Source organism: Salvia splendens, chromosome 17, assembly GCF_004379255.2.
Source record: "Salvia splendens isolate huo1 chromosome 17, SspV2, whole genome shotgun sequence".
Taxonomy (NCBI): domain Eukaryota; kingdom Viridiplantae; phylum Streptophyta; class Magnoliopsida; order Lamiales; family Lamiaceae; genus Salvia; species Salvia splendens.
The window spans coordinates 15,554,293-15,578,284 of record NC_056048.1 but is presented as its reverse complement, the minus strand read 5'-3'; the positions used below and the strand labels follow the sequence as shown (position 1 = coordinate 15,578,284).

The 23,992-nt window shown below is 46.5% G+C and overlaps 1 pseudogene; it reads right to left on the bottom strand.

The window, feature by feature from the left end:
- Positions 1-21,210: 21,210 nt before the first annotated feature.
- On the bottom strand, positions 21,211-21,743 carry LOC121774021 (annotated as a pseudogene).
- Positions 21,744-23,992: the final 2,249 nt, after the last annotated feature.

The window sequence follows — 23,992 nt, the reverse complement described above, 5'->3', positions numbered from 1 at the left end:
CTATTGGACTTGGTTAGATTGGACGAGATGGGAGTGTCGCACATCCGAAACCTAGACGGGGACGGGCATCAAAGTTGATCATGAGACGACGGGAGACAATAGTGACTAGCTTTGTGGTTAATTGTTTTTTGGAAAGGAGTATGATGAGGTCCGAACCTTGTGGGATCGGACCGCATACTACTCTTGATTTTGTTACGGCACACCACTTTTGGGTGTGGCCACGCCTTGTAATTATCTCTTGTGGAAATATAGGGATGAGGGACCCACGAACCCTCCACCGTAGAGGTGTTTGATTGAAAAAAAAAAAAAAAAAAAAAAAAAAAAAAAAAAAAAAAAAAAAGATAGAAGAAAAGTCCGGTTCATCATCATACATTTCCTTAATCAACTCAAAACCAAGCAACTTAGAACTCAAAGTAGTGATCAAAATGTACCTCCGAGATAATGCATCAGCCACAATATTTTCTTTTCCCTTTTTGTATTTGATTACATAGGGAAATGATTCAATGAATTCCACCCACTTAACATGTCTCTTGCTAAGCTTACCTTGACCTTTCAAGTACTTGAGAGATTCATGATCCGTGTGAATTACAAACTCTCTAGGCCACAAGTAATGCTGTCATGTTTCCAAAGCTCTAACCAAAGCATATAACTCCTTGTCATACGTTGGATAGTTCAATTGAGCTCCTTTCAACTTTTCGCTAAAGTACGCGATTGGCTTCCTATCCTGCAACAAAACAGCTCTTATGCCTACCCCAGATGCATCACATTCAAGCTCAAACATGTTATCAAAGTTAGGCAAAGAAAGAATTGGTGCAGTTGTAAGTTTTTCTTTAAGGAGATTAAAAGCATGTTCTTGTTTTTCTCCCCAATAAAAACAAACATCCTTTTTCACAATTTCATTCAAAGGTGCAGCAATTGTACTAAAATCCTTGACAAACCTCCTATAAAAACTAGCAAGACCATGAAAACTTCTAACTTGTGCTACATTTTGAGGAATTGGCCATTCTAAAATAGCTTTCACCTTCTCTTTTTCCATTTCAATCCCATTAGCACTTATAACAAAACCCAGAAAAACAACTTTATCCATGCAAAAAGAACACTTTTTGAGATTTGCATACAATGATTCTTTTCGTAAGGTATCCAAAACTGCACGCACATGGTTAAGATGTTCATTCACATTTTTGCTATAGACAAGAATATCATCAAAATAAACAACCACAAATTTTCCAATGAATTTTCTCAAAACATGGTGCATCAACCTCATGAAAGTACTTGGTGCATTAGTTAAACCAAAAGGCATTACTAACCACTCATATAGACCAAATTTTGTTTTAAAGGCTGTTTTCCATTCGTCTCCTTCTCTAATTCGAATTTGATGATAACCACTTTTCAAATCGATCTTACTAAACACAACAGAACCATGCAATTCATCAAGCATATCATCTAGCCTAGGAATAGGATAGCGATACTTTACCGTGATTTTGTTGATTGCTCGGCAGTCGATGCACATCCTCCATGATCCATCTTTCTTAGAAACAACAATTACCGGAACAGCACATGGACTCATGCTCTCACGGATTTTTCCATTGTCCAACAACTCTTGCACTTGCCTTTGAATTTCCTTAGTCTCTTCGGGATTGGCTCTATAGGCTGGTCGATTTGGTAGAACTGCCCCGGGAATAAGGTCAATTTGGTGTTCAATACCTCTTAATGGCGGTAATCCACTTGATTCTTCCACGGGAAAAACATCTTCGAATTCCTGTAAAAGAGACACAAAAGCACTTGGCAAAGAAGTGGTTAATTCGTTAGTGGTAAACAAAGACTGTTTGTACACTAAGATGAAAACACTCTTTTTTTCAACTATTGCACTCTTTATTTCTCTTGCTCCCACATAAAAGTTCTTTTTTTCATTCGGACTCTTTTCACTTGACTCTTTTTCAATGCCCTCACCTTTTTTCCTCTCATTCTTACTTTTCTCTCGACTCTTTTTTTCACTCGACTCTTTTTCAATGCTCTCACTTCTTTTCCTCTCAACCTCACGAGCTCTCCTTGCTTGTGACAATTTCTGTTGGTCCTCTTGAACTTGTTGAGGTGTTAAAGACACAAGCATAATAGACTTGTTGTTGTGCTTGAAGGTGTAGTGGTTGTGAAATCCATCATAAGTCACTCTACGATCAAACTGCCATGGCCTCCCCAAAAGAATGTGACTAGCATGCATTGGCACAACATCGCAAAGAACATCATCTTTATAATTGCCAATTGAAAACGAAATTAGAACTCGCTTAGTCACTCGAATTTCTCCACATTCATTAAGCCATTGTAGCTTGTACGGATTAGGATGTTTTTCCGTTGTTAAGCTCAACTTTTCCACCATTTCAGAACTTGCAACGTTTGCACAACTACCACCATCAATAATCATTATGCAAAGTTTACCTTGGACCAAACACCTTGTGTGGAAGATGTTCTCCCTTTGCTGATCATCGTTTCTGTTTTGCATGTTTAGAGCCCTTCGAACCACCAAAAGTTCTCCATGTTCTGGTTCAATCTCCTCCAATTGTTTATCCTCCTCCTCCTCATCATCATCTTCACGTTCACTTTCAGATTCTATCTCTCCATTTGGCTTCAAAATCATCACCCTTTTGTTTGGACATTGAGATGCAATGTGTCCAACACCTTGACAACGAAAACATTTGATATCTCTATTTCGAGTAGAAGTAGAAGTAGAAATACCTTTACCCTTCTCAAATTCTTTGGACTTGGATGTCGACGCCTCATTTTGGGGTTTAGAACCTGCCCCAAAATTGGGTTTGGTTGAAGTCCACTCTTTTGTCCTTGAAGAATGAGAACTTGTTGAAAAATTCTTTTGGATTGTTCCCTTCTTCTTCAATTGTCCCTCCACCTTCATGGCCATATGAACCATGTCCTCCAACTCCACATAGTGTTGAAGCTCCACAATGTTTGCAATCTCCCTATTCAGCCCACATAAGAATCGAGCCATAGTTGCTTCTCTATCTTCTTCAACATTTGCCCTAATCATGGCAATCTCCATGTCTTTGTAGTACTCATCAACAGATTTAGTACCTTGTTTCATAGATTGTAATTTTTGATACAATTCACGAAAATAATGAGAAGGTACAAATCTCTTACGCATTATGCTTTTCATTTCTTCCCAAGTCGAAACTGGTCTTCCTCCGTATCGCCTTGTACTGGTTGTCAATTGATCCCACCAAACTATAGCATAGTCAGTGAATTCAATAGCAGCAAGTCTAACCTTTTTCTCCTCGGAATAGTTGTGACATTCAAAGATGAGATCCACCTTTCTCTCCCACTCCAAATAAGCTTCGGGGTCACTCCTTCCTTGGAATGTTGGGATCTTCAGTTTGATGCTTCTCAAATCACCATCCACTTCATTTGTACGCCCTCTTCTACCGTTTCCACGTCTCTCATTTCGATGCCTATATGAAGCATCATCTTCTCCTCCACTCTCTTCCTCCTCGTTATTATTTTCATTTGTTGCCTGAACTTCTAGCCTCTCCAACCGCCCTGAAACACTTTCCAGAATCCGTGCAAACCTTGCAAATTGTTGTTGCATGGCTTTCAACGTAGGATCAACTGGAATATGATCGTCAGTAGAATCCATCCTCACAGTTCACTCGTGTATCACACAAAATTAAACCTCACAAAACACTCGTGTATATCACTCGTTGGCTTTTATCTCCCCTCAAATAACCTCACCACTCAAGCCTTTTACCACTCTTTCTCTTTTGCAAAGATAACACAAGTAAAAAAACAAATCAAAAACAAAACAAGAACTAATAACGACCAACCAAACTTCAGCCCTTGAATGAAGGATGAAAGGAAATGGTCAAGAAAATATGAGGTGAAATATGTATTGGGGTTTTTTTTTCGGAATTTTTTTTTTGGATTTTTTTTTTTCGAATTTTTTTTCTGATTTTTTTTTCGAATTTTTTTTTTGATTTTTTGATTTTATTTGGATTTTTTTTTCAAGGATATGAAAGATAAACAATGTAAGATAAAGCTATGGATAGATCAATACCAGTTGGCTCGTGATACCAAATGATATGGATTGGGATACGACGAAGGACCCGTTGGATATATTGATCCAAGAACCCCACGTATAATGATTGGCAGCGGATTTCCTTGATTGATAATCTGGTTTGATCCACTTCCAGAGCTTGGAAAACCTCGACCCGTTGGCTATGTAATCAGCCAAGAACCTCGGTATGGTTGAACGCCACAAGAACTTGCTCAAAGTATCTTGATAAGTTCCAAACAAGCGAAAAACTCTACAAAGAGAATTCAACTCACAAGACAAACTCTATTTTCGTATTTGATCAATGATGTCCTCAAATGACATGCTTACAAGCCTATTTATAGGCTAGAATGGACTCTTGAAAGTCTCATATCATTAGTACAACTTAAGACCTTTAGAATGACTCATAATAAGTGAAAAGTAACTCCTAACTATTGGTGTGACTTTAGGACATCTAAAGTCACTTATTTAACTCAAAAAGTAACTTAAAAATGACTCTTCATTTTTGCTGCTCCAACTTGGACGAAAATGCATCATTTATCTTCAATTTGGGCCTCCAAAATGTGATATATATTGACTCAAAACTTCATGCATGGGCTGCCCACTAACTTGAATAATATTCACCATTTGGCCCAATGTTGAATGGTCTTGGAATTGGGCTTTTATTTCATCAACTAAAAGCATCATGGACTCCTTTATCTTCTTAGCTCTAGCTCTTGTAATTGGTCCACTTTGAATGATTAATGGATCCATCTTCTTGTCCTTGTTGATCAGCTTGGGTGTACCTCCATCAGGTGCTCTCAAGCAATTGGATCAGCAGATCGCTCGGTTCTTTTGGGGGTCAACTAATGAGAAGAAAAGGACACACTGGATTAGTTGGGACCAGGTTTGCCTACCCACAGCCGAAGGAGGCTTGGGCATTCGGAAGATCAAGGAAGTCTTACGAGCTTTTAATATCAAGTTGTGGTGGTGGTTTAGGGAACAAAACTCCCTTTGGGCTACGTACATGATGGCCAAATATTGCCATAAGGCTTCTCCACTCACAGCTAAAGCCATGGGGAGGGGCAGCCCTACTTGGAAGAGGATTTTGAAGGCCCGGGCCCAGGCTCAACCGCACATTCGATGGGTTGTGGGAGAAGGAAAGATGCTATTCTAGGACGACTTATGGCTCGGAGAGCTTCCCCTAAGAGAACTTAGCCTTGCCGATAGAGGAGGTCCTCTTGAGCGTGTGGCGGATTATATTACTGATGGTGCATGGGATGAGACTAAGTTACGGATCCTTCAAGCACAAGCCGGCCTAGCACAACATATCGTCCAGAGGATTCTCGATACACCAATCATCTCGGACGGGCCGGATGTGCCAAGATGGAAGTTATCACCTAATGGAGAGTTCTCGCTAGCTACTACATGGGAGACCTTGAGAAGCCAAAGGCCGATTGTTCAGGGCCTGAATGACATTTGGAGAGCGGGTCTCACATCATCTATTGCCATCTTTATATGGCGACTACTCTCCAACCGCATTCCGGTGGATACAAAGCTACAATGGAGACGAATGGAATTGGCGTCCAAATGCCAATGCTGCCCACATAGACCAAGGATCGAATCTCTCCAACATCTCTTCATACAAGGGGACGGGGCTCGCGGGATATGGAGGGAATTTGATGCATGGTTTGAGGGCTCTTCATCACCTCTACGGATCAATGACACTGTACCGGATCGGCTTGAAGTCTGGGCAAAGAGAGCTCGTCAATTGGGTAGGAAACACTTAAGCCGGTCCTTGCCGTATCTCATATTATGGTTCATTTGGGCAGAACGGAATAGAAGCCGCCACCAGTCGGCACAATTTAAGCCATGCAAACGGACAATTTCTTTAAAGAACAAATCAGCAATATGAGATGCATTATCAGTTTTGTGACATGGAATAAAATGTGCCATTTTTGAAAACCTATCAACAACCACAAAAACTGAATCTCTACCTCTTTTTGTTCTTGGCAAACCAACGACAAAGTCCATTGAATTATCCTCCCAAGGTGCACTAGGAATTGGTAACGGGTTGTACAAACCATGTGGGTGTGATTTAGACTTCGCTTGCATGCAAGTTATGCATCTTTTACAAATTCGTTCAACATCCACACGCATTTTAGGCCAAAAGAAAGAATTGGTGCAGTTGTATGTTTTTCTTTAAGGAGATTAAAAGCATGCTCTTGTTTTTCTCCCCAATAAAAACAAACATCCTTTTTCACAATTTCATTCAAATGTGCAGCAATTGTACTAAAATCCTTGACAAACCTCCTATAAAAACTTGCAAGACCATGAAAACTTCCAACTTGTGCTACATTTTGAGGAATTGGCCATTCTAAAATAGCTTTCACCTTCTCCTTTTCCATTTCAATCCCATTAGCACTTATAACAAAACCTAAAAAACAACTTTATCCATGCAAAAAGAACACTTTTTGAGATTTGCATACAATGATTCTTTTCGTAAGGTATCCAAAACTGCACATGGTTAAGATGTTCATCCACATTTTTGCTATAGACAAGAATATCATCAAAATAAACAACCACAAATTTTCCAATGATTTTTCTCACAACATGGTGCATCAATCTCATGAAAGTACTTGGTGCATTAGTTAAACCAAAAGGCATTACTAACCACTCATATAGACCAAATTTTATTTTAAAGGTTGTTTTCCATTCGTCTCCTTCTCTAATTCGAATTTGATGATAACCACTTTTCAAATTGGCACAAATTTGATGATAAACACAAAGTGGCATGGGATCGTATCCCATTGTTTTGCGAGAATTGCAAGCATGTTACAATGGGAAGCTGCTTGTAGCTTTTGCAAGACAAAACGACGAAGTGAGAGAAGCTCCTCCTTCTCTCTAAAATTCTCCACCCTACTGTACCACCTTTGACCTCCGCCGCCAATCTCCCACCACCACCTCGCCACCCGACGACACTCGCCGACCCCAGCCACCACCCCCTCGTCCATCGGTCATCACCTTCTTCATCCTCCTTGGTGGTTACCACCCTGCCATCCTCCTCCCAATCCCACTCCGCTTGTCACCCCCGGTTCATCCCGACGAAAACCACTTCAACGTCGAACTTGGCTCGCGGCTCCCGTCAACCTCTACTCCACGTCTTGGCTATACCTTGTCGAAGCCCGCCCGGCTGGCCGAAACAATGGGGCAACCGCCGGACCCCGACGAAAAGAGAGACACTCCGGCCCTAAATCCGGATCATTTGCCTGACATTGTTCCCGGGGATGAGGAAGCTCGGGTCCTCTCCGATCAGCAAATGGTCTTCCGAGCTGGTGAGGCCGCCTCCCTTCAACGTCCGACCAAATCCATGGAACTAAAAATGGCTAAAGCAAAGCTCAAAGCCCGGAAAAGTACGCCGGCGCCTCCTACCAAAGGCAATGGTCGTAAGAGATTTGTCCCGTCTCCGATGCCCGAGGACAAGCAACTAAGGAAGAAGATAGACTTCGGTGAGGAGGAAGGACCTTCGGCTGGCAGTTCCAAATGCAAAGGATCCCTGTTCCCGGCGACTCCGTCCCTCGACTTGGGGGTCTCTTTCAGGTTGGAGGACCCCGACTTGCCTCATAAGAAGGAAGAGGAAGTGGAGCATTGGAATGAATGTGAAGAAGAGTTCGATGCCCCCAACGGTAGAACCGTGCCGGAAGAAGGCGGCTCGCCGGAAACTGCTGCTCCCGCCGTCGAGCTTATGACCGTTTCCGGTGAAGTCCCCTCCCTCCACAATCCCCAGCCAAGACTTGCTAGGTCACGTGAAGCACAAGCTGCCCCATGTGCTGTCCTTGCCCCATTGGAAAGTGGAAAAGCAAGCCTACCTAATCTGGAGGCTGGGACAAAAGTTGACTTTGAAAGCACTAATCCACCTTTCCTACCTAAGCCATCAGGTACAAAAGCAAACTTGCCTAAAATGATAGCAAGTACAAAAGCCCCCCTTGAAAGTGCCCCCCCCCTCTTTCCCCCCTAACATGGCACGAGTTGCATCGTTTGGATCCCCACCAAGGAACCCAAAACTAGATGAGATCCTTCATCTTGCAGCGTTGGACTCGGTGGAAACGCTCGATGCAGCGGCGGCGCAGCCTCTCCGTGCCGGAAACCTACCGACGGCCAGTCACAAACCACCGGAGTTTCCCCAAAACTCTTCGGGATGCATGCAAAATGTCACACACACACCTTGGAATGGGAGTGGGGCATCTCTTGAGGACTTCCCCCCTCTCGAACGAGGACGAACTAGTAAGATCCGAGCTACGTTTGAGGCCAGCCCGGAACATTATTGTGTGGAGCTCGGCCAGCCGCGACCTAAGGCGAACCCTAACGCCAACCGAGAAAAGCTTATTATCGAGACAACGAACAAGGCCACGCCTAGTGCCGAGATGGGCGTATTGACAAGAGAAACACCAACACCCAACGATACGCCAATGGATGATGCCGAGAAGATCCACACCGAGAATGAAGAGGCCGAGAAGGTCCACACCGAGAAAGGAAAAGCCGAACTGCCGAGAATGGAAAAGCCGAGAAGGGTACACAACGACAACGATGGTGCCGAGAAGATCCACACCGAAAATGGAAAAGCCGAACACAACAACCCGAAGAGAAAAGGAAATACACCTAAGCCCTCGGCGAATGCCGCAACACAAGGGCCAAATGAAGTTACTCAACATGGGGGGGTAGATGCTACCCCGGGGACCTCGGCGTGGCCGAAATCGATGGCGGACTTGCTTAAGGGTACTCCGTCGGGCTCGGCGAGTAACACGCTACATGGCGGGGGTGAAGGCACCTCAAGCCACCCCGGCCGACCGAAAACGATGGCGGACATGCTTAAAGGCTCGACTGACCCTAACGGCCCTCAAGCCTTTGAGCCGGATAAGCTTCAGAACATTGGATTTGCCTCAGTGTCCGACGGCATCCCGGCCATCTACTTCTCCGGAGCGGAAACTCAAAAGCTTGCTGAGAGCATGGGACACGCCATTGTGGGTAAGTTCTCTCACTCTATCCCTACCGGACTGCAAATCCAAAAGACTCTCGATAATATTAAACTCCGGTGTGGATTCAGTTGGAAGTACATTAATGCTAAACATATTCTCATTCAATGCGAGGACTTGGCGGACTATGCCCGAATCCTTGGAGGCCCAAGGGGTACGCCCGTATGGCTCATTGACCGTCACCCGATGAGGGTCTTCAAATGGTCCCCGGACTTTGATGCATACTGCGAGTCCCCCATTGCGGCAATTTGGTGCAACCTAATTGGCCTCCCCATTCATCTTTTCGACCAATCCGCCTTATTCGCCATCGGCAAGCTTCTCGGCACTCCAATACAGATTGATCGAGCCACGGCAAACAAGACTCGGCTTTCATTTGCCCGAATTTGCGTCGAGATAGACATCACAAAACCGCCTACCGAAGAGATAATCCTTGACCTTGGTGGGCGAGAAACAGTGCAGCGGGTCCGATGGGACAAGATACCATCATATTGTCAAGAATGTAAACACGTCGGCCATGCAAGTGAGGTGTGCTATGCGACGGGCAAGAAGGAACGGCCGCCAAAGAGAAACTACCACAACGGCCCGCCTAAACAGTCACAACCCGAGAGACAAACCGAGAAGGGGAAGCAAGATACGGGGAAGAATGCCCCCAGCTCCAATGAATGGAAACGTTATGGGAAGAAGCAAGGCAAGGCCGGAGATCGACCAAACAATAACAAAACAAATGGGGAGGATATCGGTGGTACTTCCTGGGAGGGACCGAACTCGAAAATGCCGGGCTCAAGGCCGGACTCTAAAATGCCGGACTCAGCTTTGGGGAGCGGACCGAGCTCCGGAACTCAAAATGCCGGGCTCAAGGCCGGGACCGAGGTTGGGAAGTCCCCACCGAACTGGGGGAACCCATTGCATCCCACCTCCGAACCACCATCACCACGTGGGAACATGGACGTGGAGTGGGGCTCCCCTAATGTGAGGAGCTCGGTCTCACCAGCTCGTCGAGGGAATCCGAGAGGAGGCGCGCGCCATGCCTTGACAAGGGGGCGTGGGTTCTTCTCGGCAAAGAACCACATGAGTACTAACCAATATTACTCTCTCATGGCGAACGGAGAATTTGATGTTGAGAATTGTGGGGATGCGGACGAAGACCCCATGGAGTTGCACATGGGGGTCGAGAGGTTAGGAGGCAACAGTTCGGCCGACGATGCCGAGGAGGTCGCCCCGAACAAAGAGCAACACCGCACTGACTTCCAAGGAGGGCCTTCAGCCTCTTTGGGTACGCACCCTTCCTGTTAATGATGTCGTACAATTTCATGTTTTGGAACGTGAGGGGGATTGCGAATGCGCCCACTCAAAACGTTCTAAAAAGACTTATTGATTGTCATAATGTTTTATTTCTTGCAATAATGGAACCGCTCACACACCCGGACCCGGACCGATTCTCTAAGGCCTTGGGGCTGCCCTTCATTGGTTCGAACACGAACGGGAAGATTTGGATGTTCGCGGAAGAGGGGTCCACTTTTGATATTGAGAATGACTCGGAACAAATCCTTCACGGTTACCTCAAGTCCCACCGCCTTGCTAGGCCGGTGGCCATTTCAGCCGTGTACGCCAAATGTACAAGGGCTGAACGACATCAATTATGGGACAAGATGAGAGAGATTGCCGGGCCTCTCGAGGGAACACCTTGGATCATCGGTGGCGATTTCAACACCATTCTATCACACCAAGACAGAGTCGGAAGTGATACTAACCGGCAAGCCGAGATGGTTGATTTTGCGGAGGCAACGGAAGACTGTAGGCTGCTTGATCCTGGTTTTGATGGAGCGACATTCACTTGGGCCAAGAATGGCCTCTTTGAAAGGTTGGATAGAGTGCTTGTCAGTGAGGATTGGACTAAGACCTTCGAGGCTACTCGGGTTACGAATCTCCCCCGGGTTGCCTCGGACCATGGACCAATTCTTGTCAGGTGCACGAAGATGAACACATCCGCTGGAGCCAAGGCATTCAGGTTCCAGAACATGTGGATCCGACATGAAGGATTCATGGCCGTAGTGCAAAAAGCATGGGAGGAACCCACGGGGGCGGGTGGAATCCTAAACATCCAAATCAAGCAGGCCAGAGTTAAAAAGGCCCTTAAGGAGTGGAACAAAGAGGTCTTTGGGAACATCCATGCTAATCTAAAGGAAAAGGAGGAAGAAATTGCTCTGGCCCAATCTAATTTCGAGGCAAGGCCGACTCCGGAGCACAGGACAGCGATCAACAAACACATTGCCGAGTACATCCTTTTGCTGAGAATGGAAGAAGATTTTTGGCGACAGAAGGCAGCTTTGAGGTGGCTTGCCGAGGGAGACAAAAATACCCGGTTCTATCAAAGCTGGGTGAAACAAAAGAGGGTCCGTCTTCGCATCCATTCAATTCGTGTCAATGGGCAGGAGCTCACCGAGGAAGCCGAGATTAAAAAGTCCGCAGTGGAGTTCTTCCAACAACTCCTTGCCCCCAACAATCCGACACTTGAAGACCCAGACCTCGACCTAATCCAGCAGGTCCATTCAGCCGAGCAGTTCGTTGACATCGCAGATGCTCCAAGTGCGGACGAGGTCAGGAGTGCCACCTTTTGCATTTCCGGAGATAGTGCACCCGGACCTGATGGCTTCTCGGCCACCTTCTATCAAGCCTGCTGGTCCATTGTGGGGCCGGAGGTAGTGGAAGCAATCAGACAGTTCTTCAGAGGGGCCTTCCTGCCAAGGAGCATCACGGCCACAAGCATTGTCCTTATCCCAAAGAAGGCATCGCCGGAGTCATGGACCGACTACCGACCCATCAGTCTCTGCAATGTTTTAAACAAGATCATTACCAAGGTACTCACCTCTCGACTCTCTCCTTTCCTCCCACAGGTCATCTCCCCAAACCAAAGTGGTTTTGTCAAAGGTCGGCTCCTTAACGACAACGCACTTCTGGCTCAAGAAATGTTCCATGAGCTTGCTAGATGCTCCCCAGCGCCTAATGTGGCAGTAAAGATTGACATGGCTAAAGCCTATGATAGGGTCCAATGGCCCTTCCTCTTCAAAGTTTTACGCCGTATGGGATTCCCGGATTCATGGATTTCACTTATGGAGAGGTGTATTGGGTATTGCTGGTTCTCGGTCCTTGTTAACGGGGCACCCGCGGGCTTCTTTAGATCAACTCGCGGACTTCGGCAAGGAGATCCGATCTCCCCCGCTCTGTTCGTGATCGCTGCGGAATACCTGTCCCGAGCATTAGATAAGCTCATCCTCGGCCAAAAGGACATGACGTACAAAGCCTCCCGGAGATGCATGGAGATCAGCCATCTAGCCTATGCGGACGACATTATCATCTTCACCCAAGCGGTGGCAAATCCTATGCGCCGGCTAAGAACTTGTCTTGAAAAGTATGAAAGAGTCTCCGGCCAACAAGTCAGCCTTGCTAAGAGTAATTTCTATATTGCCGAGGCCCATGAGCATTGGGCAAACTCGATCCAAGCGGAAGGGGGCTTCACTAGAGGGGTTTTCCCTTTCCTCTACCTCGGAGTTCCTATCTATCGTGGTGTCAAACGCACGGACATGTTCCTCTTTCTACGAGAAAAGATTGCAAGAAGGATCTCAGGATGGGCACACCGTCACCTATCCTTTGGAGGAAGGCTCACGTTGATTAAGAGCACCCTTGAAGCGATCCCCTTACACATCTTCCAAGCCGTCGAGCCCACGGCCGGTACCCTTAAGCAACTTGATCAACAAATGGCCCGATTCTTTTGGGGGTCTACGAATGAGAAGAAGCGGACCCATTGGATTGGTTGGGAACAAATGTGTCGGCCCACTGATGAAGGAGGCCTTGGGATCCGGAAAACTATGGAGGCCCTCCGCGCCTTCAACATCAAACTTTGGTGGCGCTTTCGGGAGCAAAACTCCCTTTGGGCAAGATACATGATGGCAAAATATGGCACCAACTCCACACCGCTCACCTTGAGACTGCCGAGCAGGAGTAGCCCTACGTGGAGAAGGCTCTCAAGAGCATGGCCCCTCGCACAACCGCACATGAGATGGCTAGTGGGACAAGGGGACATCTACTTCTGGGATGACATTTGGCTTGGCAATAGCCCTCTGAGGGAATTTAGTCTTGATGATAGGGGAAGACCAACCACCCGGGTTTCGGAGTTCATTACTAATGGGGGTTGGGATGTGCCCAAGCTTCAGCTTCTTCACAATCAGGCCGGCCTCCCTCAGCATGTTATCGATGGCATCATTAATACACCGATCCTCCATTATGAACAGGATATCCCGAGGTGGAACCTCTCTAAACATGGGGAATTCACGGTGGCTTCGACATGGGACACACTTCGAGGGCGAAACCCGATCATCCATGGTTTGGGGGACGTTTGGAAGGCAGGCCTCACCAACTCTATAGCCATCTTTATCTGGAGGCTTCTCTCCAATCGGGTGCCGGTTGACACGAAGCTTCAGTGGCGGGAGATTGAGCTAGCCTCTAAGTGCCAATGCTGCCCCCACCGACCGAATACCGAATCCCTCCAACACCTCTTCATCCAGGGACATGGAGCTCGCAGAGTTTGGAGTGAGTTTGACGGTTGGTTCACAGGCCCGTCCCCCCGCATCCATATCAATGATACAATCCCTACGAGAATCGATGTGTGGGCGCGAAGGTACCAACAGCCGAACAAGAAACATCTTAGCCGAGCCACTCCATACCTCATTCTGTGGTTTATCTGGTCGGAGAGAAACAGGAGTCGCCACCAAGGCACACAGTTTAAACCACAAAACGTGGTATGGCAGGTCCACATGTTCATTCGGAATGCTATGTCCAATGGAAGCTTGAAGCCGAAACATTGGAAGGGAGTTATACTTGGAATCAACATTCCTCAAGCGGCGGCAATCAGGGCGCTACCCCTAGCCATGGCAATCAAATGGAACCCCCCGGACCAGCCGTGGATAAAGCTCAACACAGATGGCTCCTACAATGAAGCGAACGGTAGAACAGGGGCTGGAGGGATTATTCGAGACCACTTGGGTAAGATGCTCGTCGCCTTCAGCACACCCCTAGAAGCACACTCGGCGTTAGAGGCGGAGCTGTTGGCCATGCTCCACGGGCTAAATATAGCCAAAGAACTCGCCCTACCAATCTGGATTGAGTCCGATGCAGAGCAAGCAATCAAATTGGTCAATGGGACAGGATGGGGCCCGGCACTCGCCCGGCAAGCGGTGGCGCAACTAACCCTTCATAAACGCCAACTCAAATTCCGAGCCACCTTCATACACAGGGAGGGGAACAAAGCGGCGGATTTCCTTGCGAAAATGGGGCTAGTCCAAGACAGTGGTCTACGAATGCACTACAACTCAGCACCGAGAGAACTGTTGGACTTGGTTAGATTGGACGAGATGGGAGTGTCGCACATCCGATACCTTGACGGGAACGGGCATCAAAGTTGATAATGAGACGATGGGAGACAATAGTGACTAGCTTTTTGGTTAATTGTATTTTGGAAAAGAGTATGATGAGGTCCGAACCTTGTGGGATTGGACCGCATACTACTCTTGATTTGTTACGGCACACCACTTTTGGGTGTGGCCACGCCTTGTAATTACCGCCTTTGGAATTATAGGGATGAGGGACCCACGAACCCTCCACCGTAGAGGTGTTTGATAAAAAAAAAAAAAAAAAAAAAAAAAAAGAATTGCAAGCATGTTGGGCACGTCATTGATGAATGTCATGCATTGGGAAGGAAGGGATGTGTTGGAGGCAAGGACTACCAAGCATCATCAAAGGTGTATCATCTTAGGCATGGCCCAAGACCATCCGATACAGTGGCGTCCAAAGGTGGCGACTAGGGTTGGCACTTCACCGAACAGTGATCACACGAAAATGGAGAAAGAAAGTGAGAACCAAGAGGAGAACAAGGAGGGCACAATGGATGCTGATCCGCGGAGCTCAAGAGCGTCCTTTGGGAGTCAACCAAGTGTGGATTAGGATGGGTTCCAATTAGTGTCACGGAAAAGGAAAGGCAAGGATCGTAAGGGAGGAACGCACTCCAAGGCTCAACATATTGATCATTGGCGCTCAAAGGACAATGTGGCTACGGTTTCATTTGATCGAGATGAATCTAGCGCGAACGAGCCGAGCACTTGCTCAATGAGTGTCTCATGTGGGCTCCCCGACCGGGAGAAAGAAGGCTTCATCGAGGAACTTGATCCGGGAGGGATTATCCATCGCGGGAGTATCCCTATTGCGAGTCTCAATTGAGGGATGGAGTTATGTTTTGTGATGGGAAGGTCCCGTCATGATAATTGTAATAGGATTACTAAGAGTACATTGATGACCAATCTAGTTGATAGGGAGCCCCTCGTTGAACTCTAATCGGTTGTTACGAAATGTCACTTTCGGGCGATTTGGTGTTTTGATTGTCCGTTGCAATTGACTTTGGTAATGCACAGGTGTGGGTCCGCCTTAACCCTCCACCCTTGTGGTGCTTTTGATAAAAAAAATCGATCTTACTAAACACAACAGACCTAAGCAATTCATCAAGCATGTCATCTAGCCTAGGAATAGGATAACGATACTTTACCGTGATTTTGTTGATTGCTCGGCAGTCGATGCACATCCTCTATGATCCATCTTTCTTAGAAACAACAATTACCGGTACAGCATATGGACTCATGCTGTCACGGATTTTTCCTTTGTCCAACAACTCTTGCACTTGCCTTTGAATTTCCTTGGTCTCTTCGGGATTGGCTCTATAGGCACTAGTCGGTTTGGTAGAACTGCCCCGAGAACAAGGTCAATTTGGTGTTCAATACCTCTTCATGGAGGTAATCCACTTTTTTTTTTTTTTTTTTATCCAAACACCTTCATGGTGGAGGGTTCGTGGGTCCCTCATCCCTATATTTCAAAAAGTGACGATTACAATACGTGGCCACACCCAAAAGTGGTGTGTCCTCACAAACTTAGGAGTAGTATGCGGTCCCAAGCCATAAACCCGGACCTCATCCTACACCATTACAAAACACAAAATACAAAGAAACAAGAAAACAACGGTGGTACCCTCCCAACCTCCAAAACACTATACTATTCTTCATCATTATGATGGACCCGAATGTTCGGGACTCCAAGTGCATCCATCCTAGTAATTGCAGCGAGGTGTCTCGGCATCGTGTGGGCATTCATACGGCAATAGTCGAGACTGTCAATTCCCATCTTTGCAAGTAAGTCTCCGGCCCTATTCCCTTCCCGGGGGGTGAAGGTGATACGCACACCTCGTTGTCGCTTGAGGAGGGAGATCCGCGCCACCACCCGGCTCGTGTGTGCCGGCCCCCATCGCATGCTATTAAGGAGCTGGACCACTTGTTGTGCATCCGACTCAATCCAGATAGGCCGGTTGAATTCCAGGGCAAGTTCTAACCCGAGTTGGATGGCAAGGAGCTCCGCCTCAAGGGCGGAGTGGGCCTCAAGTGGAGATGCAAAGGCTGAAAGCACTTTGCCCGTGTGATCTCGGATGATACCACCTCCCCCGGCTTTATCCGACTCTTCCAAGTATGCACCATCGGTGTTGAGCTTGATCCAGGGGTCCTCCGGCGGTTGCCACTTGATTGCTACTGCGAGCGGCCTAGGGCTCCGAATTTCATCATGCCTCGGGACATTGATTTTAAGACGTACCCCTTTCCAATGCTTCTTCTTGTATATCCCGTTCGTCATACTATTCCGGATGTAGATTTGAACTTGCCAAATGACATTGAAAGGCCTAAATTGTACGGACTGGTGCCGGCTCCTATTCCGTTCTGCCCAAATGAACCATAAAATGAGATACGGCATGGCCCTGCTTAGGTGTTTTTTGCCCGGTTGCCGAACTCTTCTCGTCCAGACCACAAGTCGTTCCGGTATGGTGTCATTGATCCGGAGGGGTGGTGACGGACCCTCGAACCATGTGTCAAATTCCCTCCATATCCCGTGAGCCCCGTCCCCTTGAATGAAGAGGTGTTGGAGGGATTCAATCCCTGGTCTATGTGGGCAGCAATGGCATTTGGAGGCCAATTCCATTCGTCTCCATTGCAGCTTTGTGTCCACCGGAATGCGGTTGGAGAGAAGTCGCCATAAAAATATGGCCATAGAGGACGTGAGGCCCGCTCTCCAAATGTCGTCGAGGCCTTGCACAATCGGCATTTGACTTCGTAAAGTCTCCCATGTAGTAGCAAGTGAGAACTCTCCATTGGTTGATAATCTCCATCTTGGTACATCCGGCCCATCCGAGATGACGGGTGTGTCGAGGATCTTTTGGACGATATGTTGTGCTAGGCCTGCTTGCGCTTGGAGATTCCGCAATTTAGGCTCATCCCATGCACCATCCTTAATGTAAGTCCGCCACCCGAGCGAGAGGCCCTCCTCTATCATCAAGGCTAAGTTCTCTCAAAGGCGTCTCTCCAAGCCATAAGTCATCCCAAAATAGCATCTTCCCTTCTCCCACCACCCATCGAATGTGCGGTTGAGCAAGAGGCCGAGCCTTCAGAATCCTCTTCCACGTAGGGCTTCCCCTCCCCAATGGTCTAGCTGTCAGCGGGGAGACCTTTTGACAATATTTAGCCATTAAGTACGTAGCCCACAAGGAATTTTGTTCCCTAAACCGCCACCATAACTTGATGTTAAAGGCTCTTAAGACTTCCTTGATCTTCCGGATGCCCAATCCCCCCTCGGCCGTTGGTAGACAAGCCTGTTCCCAGCTTATCTAGTGCGTCCTCTTCTTCTCATTAGTTGACCCCCAAAAGAAACGGGCCATTTGCTGATCCAATTGCTTGAGGGCACCGCCCGTAGGCTCGATAGCTTGGAAGATATGAAGTGGTATCGCTTCGAGTATGCTTTTAATCAAAGTAAGTCTCCCCCCAAAGGAGAGGTGTCGATGGGCCCACCCAGAGATCCTAGCCGCGATTTTCTCACGGAGGAACAAGAACATGCTCGAGCGCTTCACACCTCGGTAAATAGGGACTCCAAGGTAAAGGAACGGGAACGTACCTCGAGTGAATCCTCCTTCCCTTTGTATTGTGTTTGTCCACCCTTCATGAACCTCGGCAATGAAAAAATTGCTTTTCCCAAGGTTGACTTGTTGGCCGGACGCCTCGGCATAATGATCAAGGCATGCTCGTAGCCTCCGGAGAGGGTTCGCCGCCGCTTGCGTGAAGATGATGATGTCATCTGCATAGGCGAGGTGGCTGATCTCAATACTTCCCCGGGTTGCTTTGAACGTCATTTCTTTGTTGCCGAGGATGAGTTTATCAAGAAGTCTCGAGAGGTAATCCGCGGCCAGGACGAATAGGGCGGGAGAGATGGGGTCCCCTTGCCTAAGGCCACGGGTAGATTTGAAAAAACCGGCCGGCGCCCCATTGACAAGGATTGAGAACCAACAAGACCCAATGCATCTCTTGATGAGGTCCACCCACGGCTCGGGGAATCCCATGTGTTTAAGGACTTTTAGGAGAAACGGCCATTGAACTCGATCATAGGCCTTGGCCATATCTATCTTGATTGCAACATTAGGGGCCGGTGTGCTTCGTTGTAGCTCATGGAACATCTCCTGAGCAAGTAGAACGTTATCATTGAGGAGTCTCCCTTTGACAAAACCACTTTGGTTGGAAGCTACCACGCGTGGGAGTAAAGGGGCCAGTCGCTTGGAGAGTATCTTAGTAATCACCTTATTGATCACATTACACAAACTAATGGGCCTGTAGTCTCCCCATGACTCTGGAATGGGCTTCTTCGGGATGAGTACAATGCTTGTGGCCGTGAAGCTTCGGGGAAGAAAGGCCCCACCGAAAAATTGTCTAACCGCATCCACCACATCCGATCCCACAATGCTCCAGCAGGCTTGGAAAAAGAGAGCCGAATAGCCATCCGGTCCAGGAGCACTATTGGCCGAGATGTCGAAGACCGCTCTTTTCACTTCATCCGCATCTGGAGGTTCGGGGAGGGCCGCCAAAGACTCCGAAGGGGGAAGTCGGTGTAGGAGGCTTAGGTCCGGTTCCGTAAGTACCGGATTGCATGGAGCAAGAAGGTTTTGATAAAACTCAACCGCCGATGCTTGGATGGCCGAGTCTTCCGTGAGTTCACACCCATTCACGTTGATCTTGTGTATCCGTAGCCGAACCCTCTTCTGCTTCACCCAGCTTTGATAGAATCTGGTGTTTTTTCCCCATCTTCCAGCCACCGTAGTGCCGCCTTCTGACGCCAGAAGTCCTCCTCCATCTTAAGAAGGAGGATGTACTCCGCAATTTGTTTGTTGACCTCCGTTCTATTCCGGGCCGAGGGATCATCTTCGAACTCCGCTTGGGCTATCGCAATGCTTTCTTCACAGGACTTGAGGTTGGCGTGAATGTTCCCAAATACCTCTCTATTCCACCGTTTTAATGTTCTCTTAATCCTTGCTAGCTTGAGCTTCAAGTTGAGGAGACCCGCCGCCTCCGTGGGGGTCCCCCAATCTTCCCTCACCAATTCATTAAATCCTTCATGCCGTACCCACATGTTTTGGAACCGAAAGGCTTTACCTCCTCCGGGGGTATTAGGCATCTTGCATCGGACAAGGAGAGGGCCATGATCCGATGCAATACGGGGGAGGTTCGTGACTCGTATTGCCTCGAACCGTTGAGACGCCACCTCATTAATCAGCACCCTGTCTAGCCTTTCCATAAGGCCATTCTTAGCCCAAGTAAAGTCTGATCCATCATACCCTGGATCCAAAAGACCACAGTCTTCAATAGCCTCTGCAAAGTCCACCATTTCGGCCAGGCGGTTTGTGTCACTCCCCATTCTGTCTCCCGCGGAGAGGATTGTGTTGAAATCCCCTCCAATAAACCACGGCATTCCTTCCGAGACTTGGGTCAGCTCCCTCATTTTTTCCCACAAAGCAAGCCTCTCTCCTCTCGAACATTTAGCATACACGGCCGAGATTAAAATAGGTGTTGGAGTCCGGGGGCAAGTGAACAGCCCATGCAATAGTTGCTCCGAGTCATCCACCACCTCAAAATCCATCCCTTCCTCCACAAAAATCCATATCTTCCCATTGGCATTCGATCCCTTATAATGCAGCCCCAACACTTTTGAAAACTTGTCCGGGTTAGGGTCGACAAGTGGTTCCATTATTGCAAGAAAACAAATATTATGAGATTTAATTATTCTCTTTAGGACGTTTAGGGTTGACGCATTTGCGATCCCCCTAACGTTCCAAAATAGAAAGTTCAAAGACATCATTAACTAGCGGAGATCGTACCCGGTGGGATTGACGCCCCCCTTGGAATTCAGTGACTTGGAGATTGCTCCCTCCATGGGGTACCTCGGCCTCCATAAGTGCGAGAAGGAGTCCTCGAGGTAATCCACTTGATTCTTCCCCAGGAAAAATATCTTCGAATTCTTGTAAAAGAGACACAAAAGTACTTGGCAAAGAAGTGTTCAATTCGTTAGTGGTAAACAAAGAGTGTTTGTACACTAAGATGAAAACACTCTCTCTTTCAACTATTGCACTCTTTATTTCTTTTGCTCTCAAATGAAAATTCTTTTTTTCATTCGGACTCTTTTCACTTGACTCTTTTTCAATGCCCTCACCTTTTTTTCTCTCATTCTTACTTTTCTCTCGACTCTTTTTTTTCACTCGACTCTTTTTCAATGCCCTCACTTTTTTTTCTCACAACCTCACGAGCTCTCCTTGCTTGTGACAATTTCTGTTGGTCCTCTTGAACTTGTTGAGGTGTCAATGAGACAAGCATAATAGACTTGTTGTTGTGCTTGAAGGTGTAGTGGTTGTGAAATCCATCATAAGTCACCCTATGATCAAACTGCCATGGCCTCCCCAAAAGAATGTGACTTGCTTGCATTGGCACAACATCACAAAGAACATCATCTTTATAATTACCAATTGAAAACGAAATTAGAACTCGCTTAGTCACTCAAATTTCTCCACATTCATTAAGCCATTGTAGCTTGTACGGATTAGGATGTTTTTCCGTTGTTAAGCTCAACTTTTCCACCATTTCAGAACTTTTTTTAATTCTAATTAACACACGCTATCAAATATAAAAACGCATTACTCTGAAATATCCCAAAATCACATAAAACATAACACAAATCCATAGTTTTCAATGTAGGCAATTACCAGTGCATCGACTAGCAATATCATAAGTATTACCGATTGCATAAAACATAAATAAAAAGAGGCAAAATTAAATTGGGGGAAAAACCCTAATTAAGCGGTGAGCACAACGGCGCCACCAGCTTCCTTGATCTTCTTCTTCGCATTCTTCGACACGAGCTTGGCCTTCAACACGACCGGCTTCCCCTCCGGCAGCAGTCCCTTCCCCAGCACCTTGAAGTAGCCGAATTGAGTGACGTCGATGAGCGGAGCGTTGTCCTTGGATTCCTTGTCCTTCACCTCCTGCGGCACCAGCGACCAGAGGCGATCGATGTTGATGGTCGGGCAGTGGAACTTGTTGCGGAGGCGGTGGAAGTACCTCATACCGACCTTGCCGAAGTGTCCGGGATGGTACTTGTCAAAGAGGATGCGGTGGTGGTGCATTCCTCCGGCGTTACCCCCGACCTCCAGGATGCTTGCGGTGCTTGCCGATACGACCGTGCCCGGCACTGACGTGGCCGCGCTTCTTCTTGAATCTAATTGTCATTTTCGGCGGCGATGGGAGTCCACCATTTCAGAACTTGCAACATTTGCACAACTACCACCATCAATAATCATTATGCAAAGTTTACCTTGGACCAAACACCTTGTGTGGAAGATGTTCTCCCTTTGTTGATCATCGTTTTGTTTTGCATGTTTAGAGCCCTCGAACCACCAAAAGTTCTCCACGTTCTGGTCCAATCTCCTCCAATTGTTTATCCTCCTCCTCATCATCATCTTCACGTTCACTTTCAGATTCTATCTCTCCATTTGGCTTCAAAATCATCACCCTTTTGTTTGGACATTGAGATGCAATGTGTCCAACACCTTGACAACGAAAACATTTGATATCTCTATTTCGAGTAGCAGTAGAAGCAGAAATACCTTTACCCTTCTCAAATTCTTTGGACTTGGATGTCGACTCTTCATTTTGAGGTTTAGAAGCTACCGCAAAATTGGATTTGGATGAAGTCCACTCTTTTGTCCTTGAAGAATTAGAACTTGTTGAAAAATTCTTTTGGATTGTTATCCCTCCACCTTCATGGCCATATGAACCATGTCCTCCAACTCCACATAGTGTTGAAGCTCCACAATATTTTGCAATCTCTCTATTCAGCCCACATAAGAATCGAGCCATGGTTGCTTCTCTATCTTCTTCAACATTTGCCCTAATCATAGCAATCTCCATCTCTTTGTAGTACTCATCAACAGATTTAGTACCTTGTTTCATAGATTGTAATTTTTGATACAATTCACGAAAATAATGAGAAGGTACAAATCTCTTACGCATTATGCCTTTCATTTTTTCCCAAGTCGAAACTGGTCTTCCTCCATATCGCCTTGTACTGGTTGTCAATTGATCCCACCAAACTGTAGCATAGTCAGTGAATTCAATAGCAGCAAGTCTAACCTTTTCTCCTCGGAATAGTTGTGACATTCAAAGATGAGATCCACCTTTCTGTCACTCCTTCCTTGGAATGTTGGGATCTTCAGTTTGATGCTTCTCAAATCACCATCAACTTAATTTGTACGCCATCTTCTACCGTTTCCATGTCTCTCATTTCGATGCCTATATGAAGCATTATCCTTTTTTTTATCAAACACCCTCATGGTGGAGGATTCGTGGGTCCCTCATCCCTATATTTCAAAGAGTGCCTATATGAAGCATTATCCTCTCCTCCACTATCTTCTTCCTCGTTATTATTTGCATTTGCTTGAAATTCCAGCCTCTCAAAGCGCTCTGAAACACTTTCCAGAATACGTCCAAGCCTTCTAAAATGTTGTTGCATGGCTTTAAACGTAGGATCAATTTGATTGTCATCAGTAGAATCCATCCTCACAGTTCACTCGTGTATCACACAAAAATAAACCTCACAAAACACTCGTGTATATCACTCGTCGGCGTTTACCTCCCCTCAAATAATCTCACCACTCATGCCTTTTACCACTCTCTCTTTTGCAAAGATAACAAAAGTAAAAACAAATCAAGAACAAACAAGAACTAATAACGACCAACCAAACTTCAGCCCTTGAATGAAGGATGAAAGGAAATGGTCAAGAAAATTATGAGGTGAAATATGTATTTGGGGTTTTTTTTCATTTTTTTTTCAAGGATATGAAAGATAAACAATGTAAGATAAAACTAAGGATAGATCAATACCAGTTGGCTCGTGATACCAAATGATATAGATTGGGACACGACCAAGGACCCGTTGGATATATTGATCCAAGAACTCCACGTATAAGGGTTGGCAGCGGACTCCCTTGATTGATAATCTGGTTTGATCCACTTCCAGAGCTTGGAAAACCTCGACCCGTTGGCTATATGATCAGCCAAGAACCTTGGTATGATTGAATGCCACAAGAACTTGCTCAAAGTATCTTGATAAGTTCCAAACAAGTGAAAAACTCTACAAAGAGAATTCAACTCACAAGACAAAGTCTATTTTCGTATTTGATCAATGGTGTCCTCAAATGACATGCTTACAAGCCTATTTATAGGCTACAATGGACTCTTGAAAGTGGTCCCCATTACTTTTCTATTTCGTAGCGTAATTCCATTTTTGTCAAGTCCGATTGATCAGTTAGGAGTAGTAGCAGTTTAGTCGCCTTTTCGCATAGTTTAATCCAGTTGGTTAGTTAGATACATTTCCTTTAGCCCGCTTAGTCAAGTAGCTAAAAACTTAACCCACTCAGTTTGCGTGGCAGCAGCAAATGTCCACAACACATGTTGTAACACCTTCATTCATGTGGGAT